At 51.1% G+C, this 24396-nt stretch overlaps 1 protein-coding gene and 1 long non-coding RNA gene across 4 annotated transcripts in view; one reads left to right on the top strand and one right to left on the bottom strand.

The window, feature by feature from the left end:
• Window positions 1–15635, bottom strand: part of LOC116646562 — a 23124-nt gene extending 7489 nt beyond the window's left edge. The window contains exon 1 of the long non-coding RNA XR_004302134.1: window positions 15439–15635. This is a non-coding gene — a long non-coding RNA (uncharacterized LOC116646562). The remainder of the gene's footprint in view (window positions 1–15438) is intronic.
• A 336-nt stretch (window positions 15636–15971) lies between these two features.
• P2RY2 (purinergic receptor P2Y2) overlaps window positions 15972–24396 on the top strand; it is a 24647-nt gene continuing 16222 nt past the window's right edge. For 2 of the 3 annotated variants that reach the window (XM_032427239.1, XM_032427236.1), the window contains exon 1: window positions 15972–16051. The gene's annotated coding sequence lies outside the window, so the exon portion shown is untranslated. The remainder of the gene's footprint in view (window positions 16052–24396) is intronic. The other variant, XM_032427238.1, reaches the window with a different exon arrangement.

The raw sequence follows: 24396 nt of genomic DNA on the forward strand, positions 1-24396 counted from the left end.
AGAGAGCACATGAGAGGGGGGAGGGTCAGAGGGAGAAGCAGACTCCCCGCCGAGCAGGGAGCCCGATGCGGGACTCGATCCAGGGACTCCAGGATCATGACCTGAGCCGAAGGCAGTCGCTTAACCAACTGAGCCACTCAGGCGCCCTCTCATCCGCTTTATTCAAGAATCTTGACAGGAGTCTGAGACCTTATATACCAGGTACTATGTTAAGCACATTATAGGAATTATCTCATCTCATTCTTCAACAATCCTGTAAAACAGACATTATTATTATCCTCACTTTACCGTTGTGGAAACTGGGGTCGTAGGGTTTAAGTAAATTAGTAAGTGATGGAATCAGGATTTGAATCTAGGGTTATGTATTCCAAACCATTCCTCTTAATCTCTATACTTCCCTGCCCTGCACTTGTAGTTAAGAAAGGCCTTGGTCTAAGGCCTCCATAGTATCTTCATGTACCAAATGGAGGAATGTTTGCTCAGCAGAGAAGAAAATGACACCTGGTTAATGGGCAGGAGTGTCTGTGAATATTATGTTGGATTAAGATATCGGCCTACTGTTGACTTAGAGTGTAACCATCAGCCCCAAGACCACAGCCCATGGGAAGACAGTGAGAACTCATCTAAAGTTCTTCCTGGTGTAAGTTCCCTAGAGAAGGTGTGTCCAGGGCCTGGAAAGAAGGACTTCTGTGGGGTCCTAGGCTATTGAAGAGAGACCATGGCTCTCTTAGTCTGGATTTTTAAAGGTACTGGTGTCTAAGTGTGCTCCCAAGTCAGGAAGAGGTAGTCAAGGACTTGGAAAGCAGGGTCACAATTAGGCAAGACTTATCTTTCTCTCAGGGGTCAGTTAGCACCTGGAGAACAAGTGACATGTGCTACAACTGTTCAGTAGTGACACCTACAGACTGTGGAGTAGGTCGCACTCTACTCTGTTCATTTTCCCACTGTCATCTCTGTTCCAGTCCTTGTAAGAATTTTAACCCCCACCTGGTTTCCTCTATTGTAACATACAGATCTTCCTCAGCTTACAATGGGGTTACATCCCAAGAAATCCATCATAAATTTAAAATAGCATAAGTCAAAAATGCACTTAATATACTTAACCTACTGAACATCATAGCTTAGCCTAGTCTACCTTAAATATGCTCAGAACACTTACGTTAGCCTACAGGTGGACAAAAGCATCTAACCAAAGACTATTCTATCTTACAACAAATTGTTGACTATCTCATGGATTTATCGAACACTGTACTGAACGTGACAAACAGAAAGCTTGTATAGTACAGAGCAGTTGGAAGCATATCAGTTGTTTACCCCCAGGATCGCCTGGCTGTCTGGGAGCTGCGCTGGCTGCCACCGCCCAGCATCACCAGAGAGCCGGGAAAAGATCAAACCTCAAAACCTGAAGTACAGTTACTACTGAACGCCTATCGCTTTTGCACCATCCTCCAGTCGAAAAATCTTAAGTTGAACCATCATAAGTTGGGGACCATCTGTATTCGTCACAACTAATGAACCAACATTGATTCGTTATTATTAACTAACTAAAGTCCGTATTTTATTTGGATTTCCTTAGCTTTTACCTAATGTGCTTTTTATGTCCAGGATACATCATCATGCCTCTCTGCATCTGCACTCTTTCTGGTCTGGGACAGTTGCTCGGGCTTACCTTGTTTTTGATGACCTTGACGGTTTTGAGGAGTACTGGCCGGATAGCTTGTAGGCTTTCAATTTGAGTTTTTCTTTCCCTTTTGGGGGTAAAATTTATTTATTTATTTTAGTAATCACTATACCCAATGTGGGGCTCAAAACCTTACAACCCCGAGTTGATGCTCTCAAGAGTTGCATTCTCTTCTGACCGAGTCAGCCAGGCGCTGCTCCATTTGAGGATTTCTGATGATCTTCTCGTGGTTAAACTGGAGTGACAAGTTCTTGGGAGTAAGATCATGCAGGTAAAGCGCCAGTCTCACCACATCAGATCAAGGGTTTATATTACCAACATGACTTTGCACTGTGGTTGTTAACCTTGATGACCTGGCTAAGGTTATGTCTGTCAGGTTTCTCTGCTGCAAAGTTCCTCAGAGGATGCATTCTGTGTCATGCCAACCGCGAGCACTAAGGTGGGAGGGGCAGCACCCCTGGAAGTCTGCGTGGTGGTGGTAATAGTAACCAGTGAGAGAATCCGCAGTGTGGAAGGTGAATTTCAGAGGGTAGCCCCCCTCTCAGCTTCAAAGGCTTTGGGATCTACCAGCTCTAGCAGGGAGCAGGTCTCATTCAGCTCTACGTTCCCATACCTGGCACAAGGCTGTCTGCTGAGTGCATTGGGTATCTTTTTCTTTTGTAGATGCATTTTTTGAAAATTGAGGTGAAATTTACTTAACATAAAAGTAACTATTTTAGGGGCACCTGGGCGGCTCAGTCGTTAAGCGTCTGCTTTTGGCTTAGGTCATGATCCCGGGGTCCTGGGATCGAGCTCCGCATCGGGCTTCCTGCTCCTCGGGGAGCCTGCTTCTCCCTCTCCCACTCCCCCTGCTTGTGCTCTCTCTCTCACTGTGTCTCTCTCTGTCAAATAAATAAATAAAATCTTTAAAAAAAAAAGCAACCATTTTAAAGTGCACAATTCAATGGCTTTTATACATTCACAGTGTTGTGCAACCACCCCTCTAATTAGTTCCAAAATGTTGTCATCACCCCTCATTCCCCTCTCCCCTCAGCCCCTGTATCTATTCTGGTTATTTTGTATAAATGGAATCATATAACATGCGACCTTTTTTGTCTGGCTTCTTTCATGTAGAATAATGTTTTCAAGGTTCATCTGCTTTGTAGCATGTGTCAGAACTTCATTCCTTTTTATGGCTCAGTAATATTCCTTTGTATGTATAGACCACGTTCTGTTTATCCATTCATCCATTGATTATAAGGTTATCATCTTATCAATAAGTTGCATAAACACCGCACACATGTATCAAACTCACCCACAACAAGGAGCCAAGAGGTAGAGCTAAAGTTCAATGCAGATATATAAAGAAGGCAAAGTATTAAGTCTTACATTAGTTTCTTCAAATGATCATCCAAGCACAGAATGTGGGAGAATAGTGATGCAAAAAGAGCTCAGAGGGTGCGTGAGTGGTTCAGTTGGTTAAGTGTCTGACTCTTGATTTCGGCTCAGATCATGGTCTCAGGGTCGTGAGATCGAGCCCCGTGTCAGACTCTGCACTGGGCATGGAGCCTGCTTAAGATTCTTTCTCTCTCTCCCTCTCCCTCTGCCCGTCCCCCACCTCTCTCTCTCATTCTCTGTCTCTCTCTCTCTCCCTCTAAAAAAAAGAAAAAAGGAGCTCAGAGCCTGAGCTGGCCACAAGCTCTACATGAGCCTAGGCGTAGGCTGCGCTAACAGAGGCCGAGGGTCCAGCACACGGAAGGTGATTGCCCTGCTCCCCTGCACAGTCAGCCAGACCCTGCTGGAGCTCCGAGGCCTCTTTGACATGCTGGGGTGTGCTCTGGATCAGAAGAAAGTAGCCAGACTACAGAGGCCCGGGAACCAGGTCATGCAACCAGTGGGCAGAGGACTCAAGTGCAGGCAGGATGGCTGGAACAGGGTCTTTGTGGCGCGGGGTCTGCAGGGCTGGCTGTCAGGGAGGAAGGCTTTTTTCCTACCAGGTAGTGAGTTCCCTTCCTTTTGGGGTTGGGTGTGTGGAATGAACAGGGGACAGATTCAGAAGGACATCAGGTGAGCTCAGGTGACTCTGGGGGTCAGGTGACTGCCCTGGGGTTTTTCAGTACTAAGAAGCAGACTTAGCCCAAGAGAGGAGCAGAGAGAATGAATCTTGAGGTGTTGGGTTTTGTCTCCTCCTTCTCTTTTCTCACCCCCTTTCCCTCTACCTCTCTTCCTCTCCTCCTCCTCCCTCCCCCTTTTCCTTCAGGCTGGCATCCTGAGCCATTCTATCCTGGGGAGAGGCAGCTAAATCCCAACACAAATTAAGGGGTTTGTTAAAATGAGGGGCTGAAATCAACAGGGCAGGATTTAACGGGCTAGGTTGTAAAAACCCAGGAAAATGCTTGTGTCATTATGGTGACTGAAAAAAAGCAGAGTGTACAATTATGGATACGTTAAGACTAGGTTAAAATGCGTAAAAAATTCTAGTATAAAACACACCAAAATCTTTTTTTTATTATTATTGAAGTATAGTTGACATACAATGTTACATTAGTTTCAGGTGTACAACATAGTGATTTGATAATTCTATACATTATCAATGCTCACCATAATGTACTCACCATCCATCACCATATAAGGTTATTGCGATATTATTGACTATATTCCCCACGTTGTACTTTTTCATCCCCAAAACACACCAAAATCTTAACATCAGTTATCTGTGTGGATCAGGACTGTCAGAATTGTTTATTTTGTGTTTTACATTTTTCTGTACTTTTCAAATGTTCTGTGATGATTTCTATAGTCAGGGAAAAAAAATACACTTTAATGCTTGAGAATGAATTTAACTGGGATAGATGTGGGATGCCACGGAAGGGTGCCCACAATTCTCACCTGGCCTCTTCCTGCTCTGCCCTGCGCTGGCTGTGTGCCCTCACCTCCCTGTCCCCACTCTCGGTGGTTCTCCTGGTCCCCTGGGACCGCCCCTACAGGGCCCTGTTCCCAGCAGGCCCTTGGGACACGTTAGTAAACACATGACATTTAGCTTGAAGAGCCATACAAATAAGTAAGTGTAGAGCAGGAAGGAGAACCCTCGCTCACTCTCAGGTAGAAAAGACCTGAAGGGTGGGGAGACCACAGGATGGACGCAACCAGAGGTGTTGGGCATTCGCCAGCGTGGAGCAGGCCTCTTCTTTCCCACTGGCGCTGCAGTCACCATCCGCCTGGCAGGGAACACAGCCCACAGGGTCCTGAGGAGCCAGGGTCAGTGCGTGGGGCTCATGTGGTCTCCAGACATCACCATACAAGACCCCAGAATCACAGAGCACCTCCCTAGTGCTGCACTAGGCTAACCCTTGGCATGCATTCGTTTAACCCACCTAGTGAGCCCCCGAGGTCACTGTGATCACCCCATCCTACCTACAAGAAAACTGAGACTCAGAAAAGCAAGCACCAGGTCACACGGCTAGTATCCAACAGAGGTGCTCTTAACCAGGATTGCATGCTGCCTCAAGAGCGTCTACAACACTCCAGCTTTCCGCTCGGTGGCTTGTGACTTGTCCTTCTTGGCCCTGATATGGCTCCCCTGATGGCGTGGTTATTGCATGTGGTGACACTTTAACTGTGGCCTCGGAGGAAGGGCCTCCTGCTCACTTCCTCCTTTCTCAAGGATGGCAGAGTACTGGAAGTGACAGTTGCAGTGACCCTCGCCCCCACCCCCAGCCTTGGCTCTGGCTGGCTGTTCTGGGCTCTGGGGGCAGGTGGGATCTCTGCTGAAGTCACGTGAGGCAGGTCTCAGGTCCCAGGTTGGGATGAGTTCCTGTAGCTAAGGGCATTGTGATCCGAGCCTGCACTGGACAGTGGGACTCCTTAATAGGGGAATTGGAGGACATGACTGCAGAGGGTCTTTCTATCCCTTCAGATTCTAAGACTCTACAATTCCAAGACTCTCAGATATTCAGGGGGGAGGGGGCAGTGGCCAGGCAGTGGTTGGCCTTCTACCCAGGGTTAGAACCATGGGCACCACTGCCCACATGCCCAGAATGGCACTGGTGTTGTGTGGCTGTTGGTAGGACTTCTCCTGAGGGGGACAGAGACTAGCCCCTGGGGTTAAGGTAGAGCTGTCTCTGAACTAACTTGACAAACATTTTCTATCATGTGCTAGGGAGAAGGGTTATCTGAGCTGAGTGCTGGGGACACAGACAGTGATCACCCAGTTCCTGCCCTGGGATGGAGACAGATAGACCCAGAGCTGGGGGCTTGATGTTAAGGCAGGAGGGCACACAGGGGACTCAGGAGGCAGAGGAAGGGCCCCTAACTCTGGGGACATGCACCGAGGGCTGGTGCTTTCCTCCCTCCAGTTCCAGGAAGGCCCAATAACCTGTGGGGCCCATGCAGGTGACCTCAGAATGACCAGGTTTATGCTGAGTCAGCCTGCTGCCCACACCTCAGATACACTGCTCCACGGAGGCCCAGCTCTGGTCCCTGCACATTAGGAGAGAGTCATGGTGGTCTCATGTGGCCCATTGGGTAACTGAGGAGGGGCTAGAGGTTTGTGGGCATTGAGTAACCACTGGGTTTCCTGAAACTTCGTTTCTTTCACTCCCCACCTTCCTCTTTCAGGGTCAAGCTGGGGGCTAGGGAGTAGCCACATGCCCACATTCATGTATTTTTTCATTCAGCAGTCAGTTGCTCACCACCTTCCCTGTTCCTGCCTGTCTCAGGCTGGAGGGACTCCATGAGATCTCCATGGGGCTCTGCCCTTCTGGATTCCCTGGCTCCGATAATGGCACCTATCCCTACAGCCAAGGCAGAAATCTGGGCATCAGCCTGGACTCCTCCCTCACACCCCTTCATGTCCCCCTTCTGTTTCCCTGTAGTGCCCTCTACTTCTCCTGTCACATCATTTATCATCTTTTATTGAAAAAGCTCCAGTTGTTCATCTCTCCCTTCTAGACTCAATGAAGGCAGGGATTGTGTTTATCTTGTTTCCTGCCATATTCCTGGCACCTGGCATAGTGCGGGGCACTTAAGAGGTGCTCATTAAAGAGTGCTGAATGAATCAGTAAGTCCCTTTAATCCCATTTTCTTAATATTCCTTGGATCCATACTCTCCTCCTCTTCCCCAGCCACAGCCTTTGCTCAGATCTCATCCTTCACCAAACCACTGAGCAGCCTGCTCATTGCCCTGTCTACCTCGTCATCTCCCTCAGTCCATTTATTGGCCCATCTGCCCTACTCAGAACACTTCCTGGCTCCCCATCACTCACAGGAACAAGGCCACATTTCTGGGATGAAAAAGTGATAGCAGCTATGACTGATCAGCCCACTCTCTACTCTCTGTGAAAATGATCAGGAAGATAAGCAAAAATACAAAACTTACAGTGATTACTATACACGTTAAAGATAAGAGAAGATCACAAGGCAAAGTACAAGGGAGAAATTAACTAGATGACAAATGGGGACAGATTGAGAAACACAGTCTTGGATGACAACACTACCTGCTCTTCCCTCTGAAACAGAACAGTATGTGTCACATGGTGTCATTAACTGACATGTCCCTCTCCTTTCTTTACTGCAAGTTCCTTAAAGACAAGGACCACATCTAATTTGTCTTGGTGTCTCTGGCACCTAGCTCAGAAGTTGGCCTATAGTAGGCACTCAGTGAATATTTGTTAAATGAATGAATCAGAGGGTTAAGTGAATTAGTGAATGAAGAACCAACGGCTTCCAAAGTCGATAAAACAAACGAATCCCTACTATCTACTCTTTTTTTTAAGGCAGGGAGGAGGGGCAGAGGGCGAGGAAGAGGGAGAGAAAGAATCTTAAGCAGGCTCCATGCCCAGCACGGAGCCCGATGTAAGGTTTGATCTCACAACCTTGAGATTATTACCTGATCTTGATTACCAAAATCAAGAGTCGGATGCTTAACTGACTGAGCCACCCAGGTGCCCCAACCCACTGTCTACTCTTCTATCAGGGACCCACTGACTAAATGGACCTTCAGTCATACTCTGACAACACAGGATATGTTCTAAGCCAGTCCGAGTGGTTGAGGACCCAGATTCTGAGACCAGAAAACCTAGTTAGAGTACTGACTCCACCAGTTATTAGCTGTGTGAGCTTAGGCAGTAATATCACCTCTCTGTGCCTCACCTTTATCATCTGTAAAATGAGTATAGTAACAGTACCAATCTTAGAGGGTTGTTGGGACAACTAAATTTACATCTGTGTGTAAATTTAGTGTGTGTGTGTATATATATATATATATTCAGCATATATATGCACACATACCTATATGTAAATTTACATGTATCCAATATACACTATATATACTATATATACAAAATAGCATCGTATATTTTCTATATATAAATATCTATATAATACTATATACATATATTTGGCACTGCTGTTTAAATGCCAGTGAATGTTAATAATGTTGGTGATGACATATCCCTAATCCACCTCATCAGCTTTTCTTTTTCTGTTTCTACACTGTCTGCCTAATAGTGGAACTAAGACTTCCATCGCTTTGAAGTAATGCCACATAAAGTTGAGAGGGTGAGGAGGTGTTCTCTGGTCTGGCTTTATTTCTGCCTGGTCAAGAGAGTGAACAAAAACAATCAATAAGGAACCTATGAAAAGATCCTACCTACACACAAGGAGGAAGAAAATTGTTCTGAAGATTCACATGAAGAGCTTATTATCTCTGAAATGATTTTCTATAAGAAACAGAATAACACTCTAAAAGTCATCTGTTTGGTATTCTCAAAACAAACACACACCCCAGGAGGCCTTGATATAGTGGTTATTTGCTGGGTGCCTCCCAAGTGGGCAAAGGATATAAATAGGCAGTTCATAGAAATGGCAATACAAATGGCTCTCAAGAAGGAAAAGATGCTTCTCTCACTCCTAAGAGAAATGCAAACCAAAATTAGTAGTAAGACATGCGTTTTCACCTATCAAATTGGGGGAAATCCAAGACTTTGGGTTTTTTTAAAAAATTGATTGGTTGATGTTAGAGAAGGAGAGAGCGAGAGCACGTGCAACTGTGAGCAGGGGGAGGAGCAGAGGGAGAGGGAAAGGCAGACTCTGTGCACTGAGCCTGGAGCCCAACTTGGGGCGGGATTCCACGACCCTGAGATCTTGACCTGAGCCAATACCAAGAGTCAGATGCCCAACCAACTGAGCCACCCACATGCCCCCAAGTCCAAGACTGATATTGCAGGATTGTGAGGAATCCATTGTGAAATCCATTTTAAGTCCTTGTGGGGATTTTACTTCAAAGAAGTCATCCCTCCCTCACTTTCAGCAATGTTATTTAACTGAGATTTCCTCCTCTCCAGCTCCAGGGATGGTCCTGAACGGCTGAAGCCTGCTAAAGTTCTCATCACCCAGAAGAGATCATCAAATATTATTGGGTGACCTTAGGCAAGCTACTTGGTGCTATGAGCTCTGTTTCCTCACCTGTAAATGCAGACAAGAGTACAGACTTGGGGAAAACAGCTAGAACAGTGGCTAGCACGTACTCAGTAAGACATTTATTGACTTGGCAATTGGATACATACGGATTTCAATATATGTGCTTGACTAATCTAAAGGTTTATACAATTAACAAATTGGAGTTCTACTTTCTAAAGCATTATAGAAGATAAAAACAAGAAAAGCCTAGAATGTATAGCAAAGCAATAAGGAAGCACAAAAATAAAGAAGTAAAATGAGACATCATTTATGAAATAGATATAAATAAGCTATGCTATTGAAGGTAAATTTTCTCACATTCTCACGTTTATTTTTTTTTAAGATTTTATTTATTTATTTGACAGAGAGAGAGCGAGAGAGCACAAGCAGGGGGAGCAGCAGAGGGAGTGGGAGAAGCAGGCTCCCTGCTGAGCAGGGAGTCCAATGTGGGGCTCAATCCCAGGACGCTGGGATCATGACCTGAGCCAAAGGCAGACGCTTAACCGACTGAGCCACCCAGGCATCCCTTTTCTTAAGTTTAAAATTTATTTTTAAGTAATGTCTACACCCAACATGAGGCTTTAACTCACGACCCTGAGATCAAGACCTGAGCTGAGATCAAGAGTTGGATGCTTAACTGACTGAACCATACAGGTGCCCCAAGATTTTTTATTTTTTAAGTAATCTCCACACCCAATGTGGGGCTTGAACCCACAACCCCGAGATCAAGAGTTGCACGCTCCACTGACAAGCCAGCCAGGTGCCCCAGAAAGACTTTCTATAATGTATTGACTAATAGGGCATCAAAATAGATAAAACACAAATAGGACAGGTTGATGTAAACAAAAAAAGGAGTAAGAGATACATCATTATCAGCCTAATAGGTTATATAAGCTAAAAATAAATATAGATATGCTTTATTTGAAAAAATATGCATGTGTATATAGTACAACTAGACTAATAAAATATCAAAAGAGAACACATATCTCCCTTTTAAAAATCCATAGAACGCATAAAATGGAATTCCAAAAAATAAAATATACACAAACTCCACACTTCAATTAAACCAATGTCCCTTATATTTCTGCAAATAAAACTAGAAATTCATAACCCAAGTTTGAATAATTACAAGAAACAGCAACAAAACCTAAATATTCCCCTAAAAAGACTTCTGATTGGGGTCAAAGAAAAATTAAAAATGCAATTATTTAAAAAATAGTGCTAAAGAAAACTTTACATATAAAAACACAGGTAACGGAGCCAAAGCAGAGATCAGTGGGAAAGCATAGCCTTAAATGCTTATGTTATTTAAACAGAATGACAATACCCAAAATAAGTATTCACTTTAATAAAATAGTAGAAAAAGAACAGAAAAGCTACCCCAACATAAAAGCTACTCTTTATTAAGAGAAATAAAATAATAAAGGCAGAAACGAGTTACTTAGTAAACTACTATAAACTGAGAAATAAATTCAGGTGCATTTAAAAAAATTCTGTAGTAAGACATATAAAACCTGCACTGACTTGGTACTTGGAGTCTATCAACCCCTTGACAACCTCTCCTCCCTCAGTCCTGGACACTCGACTCCTGTGATTCTGAACTATGGACCCGTTGCTATCTGAACTCAGGAACCAAATAGATTGATCCAGCTAAAATGTTTGAGAGAGGGGTGGTATCCCTGGTTCCCTGAGCTCTTGTTCCTTGCCCACCACTGCTGTCTGCTAGTGATGTCCACCTGCCCTTCAAGGCCCAGCTCAAAGGCCCCTCCCCCAGGTAGGGTTTGTGGACCTAAACTACAGCTCAGGCCAGAGAGGGATAAGCAAGAGAACATGTAAATCCAACATTTGTGGCAGAGTGAAGTTTAAGTCCCACTGTGGGGGCTGAGGAAAGCTGCCTGGTTGAAGGGGCCTTTGAGCTGGTTCATGAGGGAGAAAGAGCTCAGCCAGCAAAGGTCAGGGGGAAAAACACTCCAGGAAGAAGGAAAAGCATGAACAAATGCAGGGGTGTGTGTGTGTGTGTGTGTGTGTGTGTGTGTGAAAGCACCAAGTGCTTTGAAGAAATCTGGGACTTCCCACATGACCAGGGTGTGGAGGGCTAATGGGGAGTAGCGACTGGGGAGTGTGAAAAGGTCACTGGGGCCGGTCACAAAGGGCCTTGAATGATACACCAAGAAGCTTATGCTTCAACCTCCTGTGGGTGATGGAGATTAGCCAGAAGTTTCTGAGCAAGATTGTGAAGTTGGGACTGTCAGATGGTCAGCTGCCTGAGCCTCACCCTCACTGAGGTGGGGGACAATGGGGTGGTAGGTGGTAGGAGGGGGGATTCCTTAAGTTGGCAGGCTGTCCAGGAGAAGTCAGGGAAAAGTAGGGTGTGCAGTTCTGGCCCTGGAGGCCTGGGGCTGGGGGGAGCTCAGCCCTGTTTGTTTCTCCTCCTTGATCTATTTCCTGGCTCCTGTGTGGCCCCTCCACCCCCACCACAACCAGGGTCTGGGAGGCAGCTCCTGGCACCTCCCTCAGTCACCATGGGGCTTTCCTACCCCCCCCATTTGGCCCAGCCCACACAGGGGCCTCTGTGGTCAGGCCTTTGTGTCTGCACAGTGGCCCTCTTTGTCCTGAGCAGCCCCCACCACCACCTCCCTCCTGCCCTTCTCTCTTTCCCTCTCTCTCTCTCCTGTGTCACAGAAGTACCAGTTTTGCAGAAAGATAGCTAGGGCTCTAATCTTGGCTTCTGCCACTGAATCTCTATATGACCCTGAGCAAGTTGTTTTCTTTCTCTGAGCCTTACTTTTGGGTCCATGAAAAGACGCTGGGTGAGGAATCAAACTCCTGGCAAGAACTGGTCTGCTACCCCGTGCTGAGACCTAAGCAACAGATGCTGTCCATGGGGACCCCTGCCCAACATCCATGCTCTTCTCTGAACCTCCTACTTATATCTCCAACCCTGTCCTGTCTACTGCCTGGCCACGTGGCTGTCATTCTCCCGTTTGACAAATGAGGAAACCAAGGCCTGAGGACAGGGCTGACTTCATGCATGTGTGACCTATATGGTTACGCAGGGCCCCACACTTTGAAGGGCCCTGCACTTGATTTACTGCGTTGCTGTCCCATCTTGAAATTCTTATTAGTTTTTGAACAAGGGCATCTTCATTTTGCCCTGGGTCCCACAGATTATGTAGCTGGTCCTGCTATTGTGGAGATGGAGGGGAGGCTTGCCCGGGTCTGGACCAGGCTTCCTGCCTCCTGGGCTGCCTCCCCTGGGTGCCTGCATCCTGGCATGCCAAGAGCCAGAGCATCTAGTTTGCATTTGGCATCAGGGACCTGCCCCTGCCTGGGAAACCTGAGGAGCCTGGGTTCCCAGCCGGCTGGCGAGGGAGGGAGGATGGTCCAGGCTGATGCAGCAGGGCAGAGAGCAAGACCAGGCTGCTGGAGCCAGCCCAGCCCTATGTAATCAGAGCCACCAGTGTGGGTCCCAACGCCATGGCTCAGCCATCGCTCCGGGAATTCAGCAGGGCCTTCCTTCCCAGCAGGTTGGGAGTTCCAGGGTCGGGGGACCCACCGCAGACTCACTGTGACTTTGGACATTCACTTCCCCTTTCTGAACCTCAGTTTCCCTATTTGTAAAATAGTCATGATAACACCTACCTCACATGGTTCTGGGGAAGACTAAAGGAGATACTTGCACACAATGACCAGCAGCACAAAGGTGATCACTAAATCAAGTTCCTACTCCCTCACATAACAAATATTCATGAGGGCTGACCGGTGACAGGGACCATGCTAGGTGTTGGGCATTTAATCATGAACAGGAAGACCCTGGCTCTGTCTTCAAAGAGATGCCCACTAGAGGGGACGCTAACCCTGGGGTAAATGGTGTGACAAAGGGAGGTACCTGATGGGGCTCCTGGGCTGGGCCTTAGAGAAGCCATGGGGGGCGGGGCAAGAGAAGGAGTCGAGGGCAGAGGAGCATGAAGGGACACTGCCGGCAAGCGGGGCAGCAAGTGCCAGGCAGGAGCGAGCGAGGGCCCCACACTGCAGCATGGCTGCTGAGGCGGACAGTGAGGCGGAGACGTGGGAGGGCCTGGCGTGGCAGGCTGCAGAGGTGGGCTTTCTCTAGAAGGTGGTGGAGCCACAGAAGGTGTGAGGCAGGCGATGGCTGGGAGGGGTGACAGATACCCCACCTTGGCCTGTGAAGGAGGGCTTGGAAGCATCCCCGCTGAGCGAGGGCAGGGGCTTTCACTCCCAGCACCGAGTCTCAGAGCAGAAAGTTTTCTCGGGGGAGATGAGAGAAGTAGAGAGACGGAAGATGAGAAGGCTTAAGAACGCCAAGAGCCTCCTCAGGGTCGGAGAGACAGGAAGCCTCCTAATGCATGGGGAGAAGTGCTCTTGGGCTCATCCTTCCCCATCCTGACCTGCTGCTGCTAATGGAACCCCGCAACCGGCTCCCTCCCACGGCTCCATTAACCCTCCTCTTGGGGACCATTACATGCCTGGGTCTTCACTACCCATCTGCCTGGGCTGCTTGGTTCCAGGGAGGCTCCTTGGAGGCCCCTCCGACCTTCCAGAGAGGGCCTTGTGTAGGGCTTGTTGTGGGACTTGTTGAGCCTCAATTTCCTGGCGGGGGTCAATGGGTCTAAAATCTTTCAGCCACAGAAACGTCTATATTTTCTCAAAAAACTATTGCCAGGAAATGTAAATAAGTATGAAGATAAAAATAAGGGCACTTAGGTTGCAGTGGATGGGGGCTCCTGAGGCCACCCCAAGTAGGGGGGTACTCAGCTGGGGGATTTGGAACCTACTGGACTCGATCTCTCAAGCCCACTGATGACAGTGTCAGGGGAACATGTCAAGAGACCCAGATTTCCAGCCCCTCATTAGAAGGGATACTAACCCTTCAAACCCGGGCAGCTCAGGAGGATGGGCAAAACCCTAAAAAAAAGAACTTCAGTCAGGCCAGTGAGAAAGCGAATATTACCATTTTGCAAAAGAAGAAACTGAAGCTCAGAGTCATAGGAGAGGTGAGGCAAGACCCCAAGGCTGTAGGGTTCAAGGACATGTCCCTTTCTTCTGTTTCTCAGGCCTAAGTCACTTGCTGTGGGAGCTCCGCCTCGGGGCGTCTCAGGAATGCAGTTTCTCTGACCATAAAGTAAGGGCGTTGGCCTAGAGCAGGGCAGGACTCTGGCTACCCACTTTCCAGGCGGCTGGAGACTGAGGCAGAGCCCTGGCTCCTCATCTTGGTATCAGAGGAATTTTTTCTCTTGAGCTTAGTAGTAGTTACAGTAGAGGTCTGAAGGCTTGGGAGAGAGAGGAGAAAGGGGTGTTGGCTGGGGCCTCCAGTGACCAGGGGACTTCCCCACATTGGGACCCCGAGGCCTGGGCTCCATAAGTGGGAGCCATAGGATTCCTAGCCCCCTAGAAGCTGCATGGACCAGCTTGGACAATAGGTGGAGGAAGCTGGACAAGAGGCCTTTGTGCCTTCCAGGAGGAGGTCCCCAGGGGACTGCAGAGGCAGCTCAGCCACACAGGGCTGTGTGTCCACTCTGCTCCTGGCAAGACTGCAGCCAGTATCCTTCTTGGGCCCTTTCTGGGCCCCTCCGGGGGCCAGGAGCCAGACCTCAGTCAGCTGACCTGGAGCCCAGAAGGACCCAGGGCCCCAGGGCCCTGGGCAAGCTCCTCCGCCACAGAAAGGAGCTTCCTCTACACTTTCTAGACACCCACTATCCAAAGCCCCAGATGGATGAACGCTGTGATTGCCTCTGTCACAGAAAAGGAGGCCTCGAGAGGGACTGGAACTAGGGGTCAAGGTCTCCCGGAGTCAGTGCTGAAGCTATACTCCTGACACCTACACCAGAATGGGGGGGGGGGGGGGGCATTCATCCATTCATCCATTCAGTGTTCAACAAGTATTAAGCAACTCCTGGGAACGCTGGTGCGGGCTGCAGGCCTTCCTCCTCCTGGCGCTGGCTCACAGTCTAGAAAACGCACAGACATAGTCCCTGACCAGAGAAGGCCATCAGAGTGGGGTTGGAAGCGGAGAAGGGAGCGTTGTGTGTAGTCTGAGAAGGCGGCTCAAAGGAAGCCGCTCAAAAGGAGGGATGAAAAAAAGCCAGCTGTTCAGGAAATTTCTAGGGTCTATCAGGCCCAGGAAAGGGAGCACAGGTGAGGCTCTCCCCCTAGCCCCGTCCGCTCTGGAACTGGAGAGACGCAGGACCCGGAATGTATTTCCTCTCTAGGCAATGGGGACACCCTCCCCCGCCTCCGCCTCCGCCTCCGGGTCATAAGCCAGGGAGGCGAGTTCTCAGCGTGGTGCTCCGAGCAGGTACCTGGCAGGAGAGGGCGCGGGCTCGCTGAAAGGTCTCGCGGTGCGCAGCGACAGGAGCCACACAGGTGGCCGACCAACTCCGCCAATTTAGTGTCTCTGAAAACCTGCCCACATCTCGTGTGAGGCAGGCGGGCGGCCTCCGTCCCGCCAGGCGCTAGGTCAGTCGCCGCCGACGCCTTGCCGCTGCACGCGTATCACCGCGGTGTCCCTGCGCGCCTGGCGCGGGGTCCGTCCTGGAGGGAGGGGCGGTGCCAGGCTGTGCCCAGAGTCCGCCCCGCCCCGGCCTGCCCGGGCCTGGGCAGGGAGCTATAGGCGGGGCGGGCGGGGCTCCAGGCACGTGGGTCCCGGCGGCGGCGGCGGCGGCGGCGGGAGCCGGGCGGCCGAGCGCCCCGCCGACGTGCCGGGCCGGCCACCTGGAGGGACCCGAGGCGGGGAGAGTCGGCAGGCGCGCCCGGGACGCGGCGGCTGCCCCCTCGGCGCTGGGCCGGCGGAGCCGTGCGCGTGGCCGTCCGCGTGGCGCGCGGCTCGGAGCCGTGCGAGTGCGCCGGTGGGGCCGTGGGCGGGCTCCGTCGCCAGCGGCGCGTCCAGCTCCGGGAGCGCGATCGGATACCCCGGTGAGTGTGTGTCGGCGTCTTTGGGAAAGTCTGAGTATCAGTGGGGCAGTGCGTGCGCCCCGGCGGGTCGGGTAGCTGAACCTGCTGGACTTGTTTGTGTGCGTGCTCTGGTGTGAGCGCCCCGAGGCGTGGGCCAGCGCCCCGGAGACCCGCGAGCCCCTAGAGGCCGGCTGCGCCCCCTCAACCCAGGGGCACTCTGGGCGCGCATCCCGCCGGGGCCTCGTAAGACTGGGGGCGGGGCGGGGGGGGGGGCGTGGGGGCTGGGACAGTGGCCTGGAAGGACAGTTAAGCCTCTCTCAGGGGAGTTTTAATCTGGAAGGCGGTGCTGTAGGCAGGGTCAGATTGAAGAAAGGTAGTGCCCTCCCTCCTCTCCCCAACTGTCCGTGGCGGGTTGCCACCCCCCCCCCCCTTTCCCAGGAGCCAGACCCAAGGGCCAGGCCCAGCTGTGGATTCAAACTGCCAGTTTGGGGTCTGTGGGGCTGGTGGCGCTGTTCCTTTCAGCATGGCATCCTCAGCTTCCCTGGGCCAGCAGCCTGAGGTGCCCGGTTTGTTTGGGGCTCTAGGCGGGAATAATGGGGAGCTTTGAAGGCTAGGGTGGGGCCCTGGTAAAGTCTCAGTTATCTGTGTGTGGGAGTGGTTGGGAAGGAGATTATTTAAGCAGACAGGGCCCACAAAAGCTCTCTGGAGACTCAAACCTATGTTCCAGTCCTGCCTTGGCCACTATGTGACCTTCTCTGAGACTCAGTGGCCTCATCTGTGAAAGGGGATCAATAATACTATGGAACTTAAGGGCTGTTGAATTGCTGAGGTGTGGGTCATGTTCAGTACCAGTGTCCTTCTGGGTAGGCCCAATGCTTGGGTATCCCAGTGGGGTCAGTCCTTGGAGGAAACCTCCTGAAACCCATATCTCAGCTATTCTCTTCCCTGGGCTAGCAAGACCCAGCTTGAACCCCTTAACCTGGGACTCAGGGCCTCCAAGAACTGCTCCTTGCCAACCTCTCCAGCCCCTTCTCCTGCCTGACCCATCACCCTCTAGTGATCGCGTGTAGCACTGCCTGAAATGCCCTCCTAGCCTCATCTTCCTCAGTTGGAGAATTACCCAGGCTTGAGGCCGAGCTCAGAGTTCCCCTCATTGGGGAAGCCTTCCTTGATCCCACAGTTCGGTTGGAGCCTCTTCTGACTATTTCAAGTCCCAGTGCTGACAGCCCTGGTTCCACCTTGGACTGTTATGGTCTCTGGGTCCAGATGTCTGGGGCCCCCTGGAGGGCAGAAAGTGGCTCTTGGTCATTTCTCTTTTGCCAGCACCCTGCACGGGGCTGAGCTGAACTGAGAGAGCAGTAGCAACCCCTATCCCCTGCCCCCCTGCACCCCTGCCCCCATCTTTTCCAGGGAAGGCATGTCTACAGTGGAGCTCCGTGTCATCACAAAGTAGAGGAAACTAGAATCCAGTCATTGAGGTAGGTGACATAGGTTGTCAGAACAGTGTGTTCTGGGACACTACAGGACCCAGAGTGTGCAAGCTGAAAACTTTGATTTCATCCTGAAGGCCACAGGGAGCCATGAAATGTTTATGGACAGGGAACATCCATGGTTAAAGCAGGATTTCAGAAAGATCTTTCTGGCTGCCAGGTGGAGAATGGATTGAGTAGTGCTATACAAGGAGGTCAGATAGAGACACCAGAACCATCCAGGCCTTATTTATACTCTGAGCCCTTGATCCCTCGGCCAAACACTTCCCTCAGCCCTTAGGTGCTCAGGGTGAGGAATTTGGGGACACTTAGGACTCTCCCTCCCCCAGTGGGAGCCAGGAGACCTGCAACTGATCCCATCCCAGCTCTTCCCCCAACTTGCTGGGTGACCTTGGGGCAGTTCCTGCCCTGCCAGCCTTTAAAAGGAGGCCAGCACTGGTAAGGTCCTGTGTCGAGAGTATGTGCTTGGGGAGGCCACCGCACGAAAGAATTGTCAACCTCCTCTTCTTCCTGCCTTGGAATGTCCTGGGGTCTAGCCAGAAGAGTTGGAGGATCACACTAGGCGACCTTCATAAATGGTTGGCAGGCTTGGGCTACAGAGTGAGAGTATGACCCCTCCATTCCTATCCTCTTCCTGCCCAGGATGCACAGGGCTCTGGGGCTTCTGGAGCCGCTAAGGACCAGCTAAAAGAGTACGAGAAATCACCAAGGCCTCATGGGTGAATGCTTTGATTTGGCTTCTTTCCTGGCTGTAGCCCTTAGAGAGGCCACGTGCCCCTCTAGGTGTCAGTTTTGCCATCTGTAAATTGGACGTGACGATCCTTGTACCTTCAAATGCAAGGTTGCTATGACGATTCTTAAGACAGTAGTCAGGAAAGGGCGTTGTAAGCAGTGGAGTACAATGCACAGGGAGAAGTGTGATATTCAGAGACTTAAATGCATTTTGAAGATACTAGAACATGGTTGCAGTAACAAGGGTTGTGCTAGTTATTGGAATTTTAACTACCGACTGCCTTCCTCCCCCTCTGCCCCCTCTGCAGAGACAGCTTACTAGGAACAATTTATAAAAGTTCCTTATTTTATCCTCTACCAACCCTATGACGGAGGAATTATTACCCCCATTTTGCAGATGAGGAATGAGAGGCTCAGAGTTTCCTTCCCAAGATCACAGAGCCGAGGTGAAAGCTAGGGCTTCTGTCTCCCTGACCCAACTTACCTCTCCCTGTTCGAGACAGAAGTTCCATCTGAGTAAGGCCTGCACCTCTGGCTTTCAGGCTGAAGGAAGTTTGAATCTTGCCCGGAAAACATGACTTTAGGTCTTGCCTGTGGCCTGATGAACCATGCTGCTCACAGGAGCAGGGAAGTCCGGCTGATCCGGTGAGAAAAGGTGGAGGCTCTCCTAGTGAAATCCTCTCTCTTCCTGAACTGTCCTGTGGGCCTGGCTGGTGCACTCTGACCCACACCTTCCTTTTGGCTGCCTTCGGGTCCTCAGTCCTGGCCTCTCCCAGCCATCGGGTCCTGACAGGGCGAGGCTGGCTGTGGGGCCTTCCCTGACCTCTGTGCTCATCCTAGAGGTCAGTTGCAGGACTAGACCAGCCTGCTTTCTCTCCATCCGTATCACCCAGCACAGGCTGGGCACAGAGCAGGTGCCAGGGAGTGCTTGGGAAATGAATGAGCGTGTGGAAGTGAGTGTGTAGTGGAAGAGGAGGGCCTTGCTCCATGGAGAGCTACAGTTGGTGCTTGAGCCGAGGAGTTCCTCCACTCCCCTGTTACAGCGTCTCCTAGGCCTGAGTATTTCTGGTCCAGGGTGAGTAGCCAGAGTCCCTGACGGGAGGGTGGGCAGCCTGGGCCCTCCTGGGCAGCTGCTTCCTCCTTGGGCCCCTACCCTGGCACCTGGCACTGGGTTTACAGTGGCAGCATACTGCTTGGGCCCTGGAGCATGGGAGGAGGGCCTCCTTCAAGCTTCTTGGGGCCCACATGACCCTCTCTTCTCCCCCTCCCTCAGGGGAGGCTCCTGGCGTTGCTCTGGCTTCCTGGTGAGTGCCCAGCGTCCCCAGCCCCAGCTGTGGGAGGAGGAGTCTTACTATGGCTGTGCTGTGGGCTGGCAAGGATGCTCCCCATCTCTCAGAGAATCCAGGGCTAAGGGACCGGCGCCTCTCACTAGACCATTACATGTGTAGTCTCCTTCTTGGTCTCCCTCCCTTTAGACCCCTCTGTTCTATCCACTTTGCATGTGGCACCATCATTGTCAAGGTCACTCTGACTGTGACCCTCCCTGCTTAAGCCCTGCCATGGCTCCCCATTGTCCTCAGGATAGAGGCCCAGCTCCTCAACCTGGCATTCAAGCCTTTTCATGTGAGTCCCTCAGGCCCACACACATTCTGTGCCACCTACCCCTCCATACCAGTCTCACATGACCCGAGGGCCACACTAGCACACCACTAAGTCTTTGCACACGCTCTTCCTTCTGCCTTCAGTGCCCTCCTCCCTTTCTTGTCCACCTGCCAAACTCCTAATCTTCCATCAGGTCCCAGATCAAATGACCCCTCCTCTGGGCAGCCCCCACAGGCTGGTTAGGAGTTCCCCTGGGCTCCGTGGCTCCTGGGCTTCCCTTGGTCGTGGCTTAATCACCCAAGTGGACCTAGTCCATGTCTGTGTCTTTCTCCCCATCCAGAGTGGAGCTCCTGACCAAGTCTGATCTGAGTCTGGGTTTGCGGGGTCTCTCTGTGGTTGGGCACATGGGGACACTGGCAAGTGTTTGCTGAGACTTTGTGGCTCCAGGGACAGTGATCTATGATTACATTGCTCTGAGAGTCCAGACTCCTGTGGTTTTGAGAATCTCAAAACCAAAGGCTGTCAGAAGCAGTGAATAACAGAGCTGAAGAAACACTTAGAGCCAGAGACTTGGAATTGGACTGTCAGAACCAATGAACTCAGAATTCTGGAAGCACCCAGAGTGAGACAGTCTCAGAATCACAGACTTACTTGTATCCTGTTCTATACTTCTGTACTTATTTTCTACCTTGGCTTTTCCAATTCTCCCCTTTTCCTTCCAAGCTGGACCCTTCCTACTTCTCTGCAGACCTGACCACAGCCCCTTCCCAGAGCCTTCCTTGCCTACTCTGACCGTGACTTCTGCCCCCCTCCTGGTTACCCAGGAGGGCCCCCTGGTGAAAAGGGTTCCTGTGTCTCTTTGCTAGGACAGGTAGACGCAGCCCCCACATCAGGACAGGAGCATGATTTGCTAGCTGCATGGAGCACCACCTGCCCCCTTGTCTTACTCATTCCTTAGGAGCTGTCCGATAGAGTGGTGATTCTCCCCATTTGATCAGTGAAGAACTCGAGGCTCAGAGAAGGGAACTGACTTGACCAAGATTGCACAGCATGTATGGTTCTGAGCTGGAGCCTGAACCCAGGGTTCTTTTTCTTGAGCCTGGCTAGAGGCATTTGGATGTGAGAGGTCAGGGTGGAGTCCAGGGCACTGTGGTTCTGAACTGGTTCAGGTTAGCAGTGTGTCTCTAGAGCACTGGGCTGGGCTGGGCCATCCTAGGTCGAGGAAGGACAGGTAGTTTGGAGTCCTGCTTAGGGCTGGGGGTGAGGGTGCCCAGCCCCACACTAAATATAATTAGAACACCAGACCTTGAGTAAGGCCCTTTCTCTTAAGGGGTCTCAGTCTGCTGACCCGTAACATGGGAGGCCAGCCTGATTGATCTGAGGCCTATACTCAGATGTTCTCCCAGTGCATGGCCCCCACAGCCAGGATTCTAGGGGCTTCCAAGAAGGAGAGAGACCTCCAAAAGGGGCTGCCAAACCCAAGGGTCTCCTGGGGGAGGCTGCAAAGTCTTCACACTGCAACGGCACCTGCTGATAACATCTGAGGTTACCCCTCAGCTATTTCCCCGGACCAGCCCCAGTGCTTGTGGTGCAGAAAGCACACCAAGCAAAGTGGGGAGACTATTGGCCTTCAGCCCTGTGGGGTATATTTGGGGGCGGGTGGAGAATAACTTCCGAGATCCTTCGTGTCCTCCTAGCCAGCCTTGCCTTCTCTGCTTCCCTCAAGCCACAGGGATGACTGTCAGTTCCCGAGACATACTATGTGATCTCTTGCTCTGGTTTTTGCTCACTCTGCTTCTCTTCTCTTTCCACTCACCTGACTCCTCTCCATCTTCCAAAATGCAGGTCAGGTGTCCTCTCCTCCAGGAAGCCTTCCCTGACCACCCCGCCCCCAATTCCCATTAGGGACCCTCTTGGCTGCTTCAACCCTGGTGCCTCTGCTTCCTTCAGCCCTGATCACCCTGAGTTGTCATTGCCTGTTTCTGGGCCTTCCCCCATCCTCCCTTACACTTTCCACCTTGACAGTGAGCTCCTGGAGATCACAGAAGGGTCCAACCCACCTTGGAGTCCCCAAGTGCCCTGCATGGGGACAGGCATAGAAATGGCAACCTTTGTAAAGGGTGAGTGAATTAAGGAGTATAGTGGGGTCTAGTTCCTGCAGGGGGTCCCTGGACTGCCCTCCCTTCTGAGGATGGCCTTCAAGGTGGGAAACTTGATCTATAGCCAGGCTGGCTGTGACCTTGCTACTCTGCCCATGATTTTTGTGGGTTTCCTGCCTGTCTTGTCTTCCTGGGATGTTCCCATCCTCCCTGCCTTCCCCACCTGCTGAAATCATATATTTTTAAATTATTTCATAAAGTGAGTCTAAATCATCTCCTTTAACTGTCTCAACAACCTTATGCAGTGGGTGCTCTTCTTAGATTGTAAGGAAATTGGGACTCCGGTCGTGGAGCTGAGACTTGTCCAGGTACCACAGCTGGGAATGGCAGAACTGGGATTTCCCACCTATCCTCTCCTGCCCCTCAGTGGTGTTCTGGGTCCAGGTCCTCTGTTTCCCCTCATAGCACCTCACCCCCAGCAGAGGCAGGTTGCAGGGGTTTCCAGAGTGGTGATGTCACACTGCCTTGCCAGGCTGGACAGGGCCAACCAGGTGGGTGGGGGAGTGGGCAGTGCATTCATTCTGGAGCTGCCCTAGTGGAGAAGCTGGAATGTTGTCCAACCACCCTGGAAAGTCTGCAGCCAGCCTGGAAACTGCCTCAGCCCCTCCTCGTGGCTTTGAGTTAACTAGCCTGGGGCTACAAGGAGAAAGATAGGGGTGGAGCCAGGTAGAGGGGGCAGGTGGTCTGCCCCTCACTCACTGGTGACCTTGGATGAGATCTTGGGTGACCCTTTCTGGCCTTAGTTTGTTGTTGTTGTTGTTTTGATTTGTGAAATGGGTACAATAACCATCAGGGCTGCTTCACTCTGAGGAAATACCAGGAAGAGTAGATTCTAGTACCTAGAGTCCTAGAACACTAGGGTGTTCCCTCTGGCAGAGAACTGACCAGACAGGCAGAGCCATGGGGCTCAAAGAGGGCTGGTCAGGGAGCTTCCTGGAGCAGAGGATTTGGGCTGTGGAAGGTTAGATGTAGTGATCAGGGGCACAGCTCCTGAAGTCAGATCAAGACTGCAGTTTGCCAGCTTTGTGATCCTGGAGAGATTAGTTAGCCTCTCTGAGCTTCTCAGGATTAAATGAGAAGAGGTCTACCTAATACGGACCTGGTACAGAGAAAGCACTCCACTCTTGTTATGATATATATGTTAGAAGATAAGGGAGGGCATCCCTGAGCAAAGATAGGGATTGCTATCCCATGGGGTTGCTTTTGCTGTGCTTGAGATGAGATGAGGCTGAAGGCAGAGAGGGAGAGTTGTCTAGCGGGGTGGCAGGAGTCGGGTCAGCCAGGGCCTTGAATGCCAGGCTCAGGAGCTTGGACATTAGCCTGACGGCAATGGGGAGCCGTGGAAGGGCTTTGAGCTCAACAGCAGATGGTCAGATTTGTGTTTTAGGAAGACCCATGACTGCGGTATGAAAGATGGACTGTAGGGACGGGGTGGGGGCGAGGAGACAAGTGAGTAGGCTGGTGCAGTGGTCTGGAGAAGAAACACAAGCCTGAGGCCATGGGCTGGGGCACAGTGGCCTGTCTGAGCCATTGCATTGGTTGAACTGATAGGGCTTGGTGAGTGACCGGTGGGTTACACGCGATTGGGAAAGAGCTGCAGTGTCAAGGATATATTAGAGTTTTATAGTATGGAAGGATGGATAGTAGAGATCCTTCTCAGAAATGGGAGGAATGGCCTTGAGAAAGTGCTCTGCTCCACCTTCGTCTGTTAAGTGAGGGCATCTCCTAAGGAGAAGAAGATGGGGTGGAGTGGGGTGAAAGGTGAAGCTCTTTCCTTGGTCACTGGACTCTTCAGCAGGTTGGCAAATGGCTACCGGCTGGCTGCCCCGCGTCAGCCTGAGGCTCCTGGGGCAAGGTGCGCTAGGAAAGCAGTGGCCTGGGGGCATTTCCCCACGCCACACCTCCTATCCCCTTCCTGCAGCCAGCTGTCTCCTCCTCTCTTCTCACTGCCCCCCATGCTTGCACTTTGCTTCCAGCCCAGGGACCTGGCTTTAGCTGTCTCAGACGCATTCCCCTGTTGTAGGGAAATGAAGCAGATGGAAAAAGGAAGGGGATGTCCTTTTTCTCCTCTGATGAGTCTGAGGTTCTGGTGGGTGCTGGGACTTGCACATCCAGAGGGGTCCCTCCACCAGGTAACCACTCCCTCAATGACACCTTGTGCCTGGTGTGTGTGAGGGCCTCAGAGACAAGACAAGAGCCGGGGCCAGAATCCAGGAGGCCTGCGTTCCAGTCTTGGCTCTGTGAGATCTTGTGACAGGGCCTCAGTTTCCTCCTCTGTCAAATGGGAGTTTGGTGCAGGTGATTTCTAAAGGCTGTTCTAGGCCCTGTCTAGGACGGTGTGTGTGTGTGTGTGTGTGTGTGTGTGTGTGTGTGTGTGTGTGTG

The sequence above is a fragment of the Phoca vitulina genome, unplaced genomic scaffold, assembly GCF_004348235.1.
Source record: "Phoca vitulina isolate PV1807 unplaced genomic scaffold, GSC_HSeal_1.0 scaffold36, whole genome shotgun sequence".
In the NCBI taxonomy this organism is placed as follows: Eukaryota; Metazoa; Chordata; class Mammalia; order Carnivora; family Phocidae; genus Phoca; species Phoca vitulina.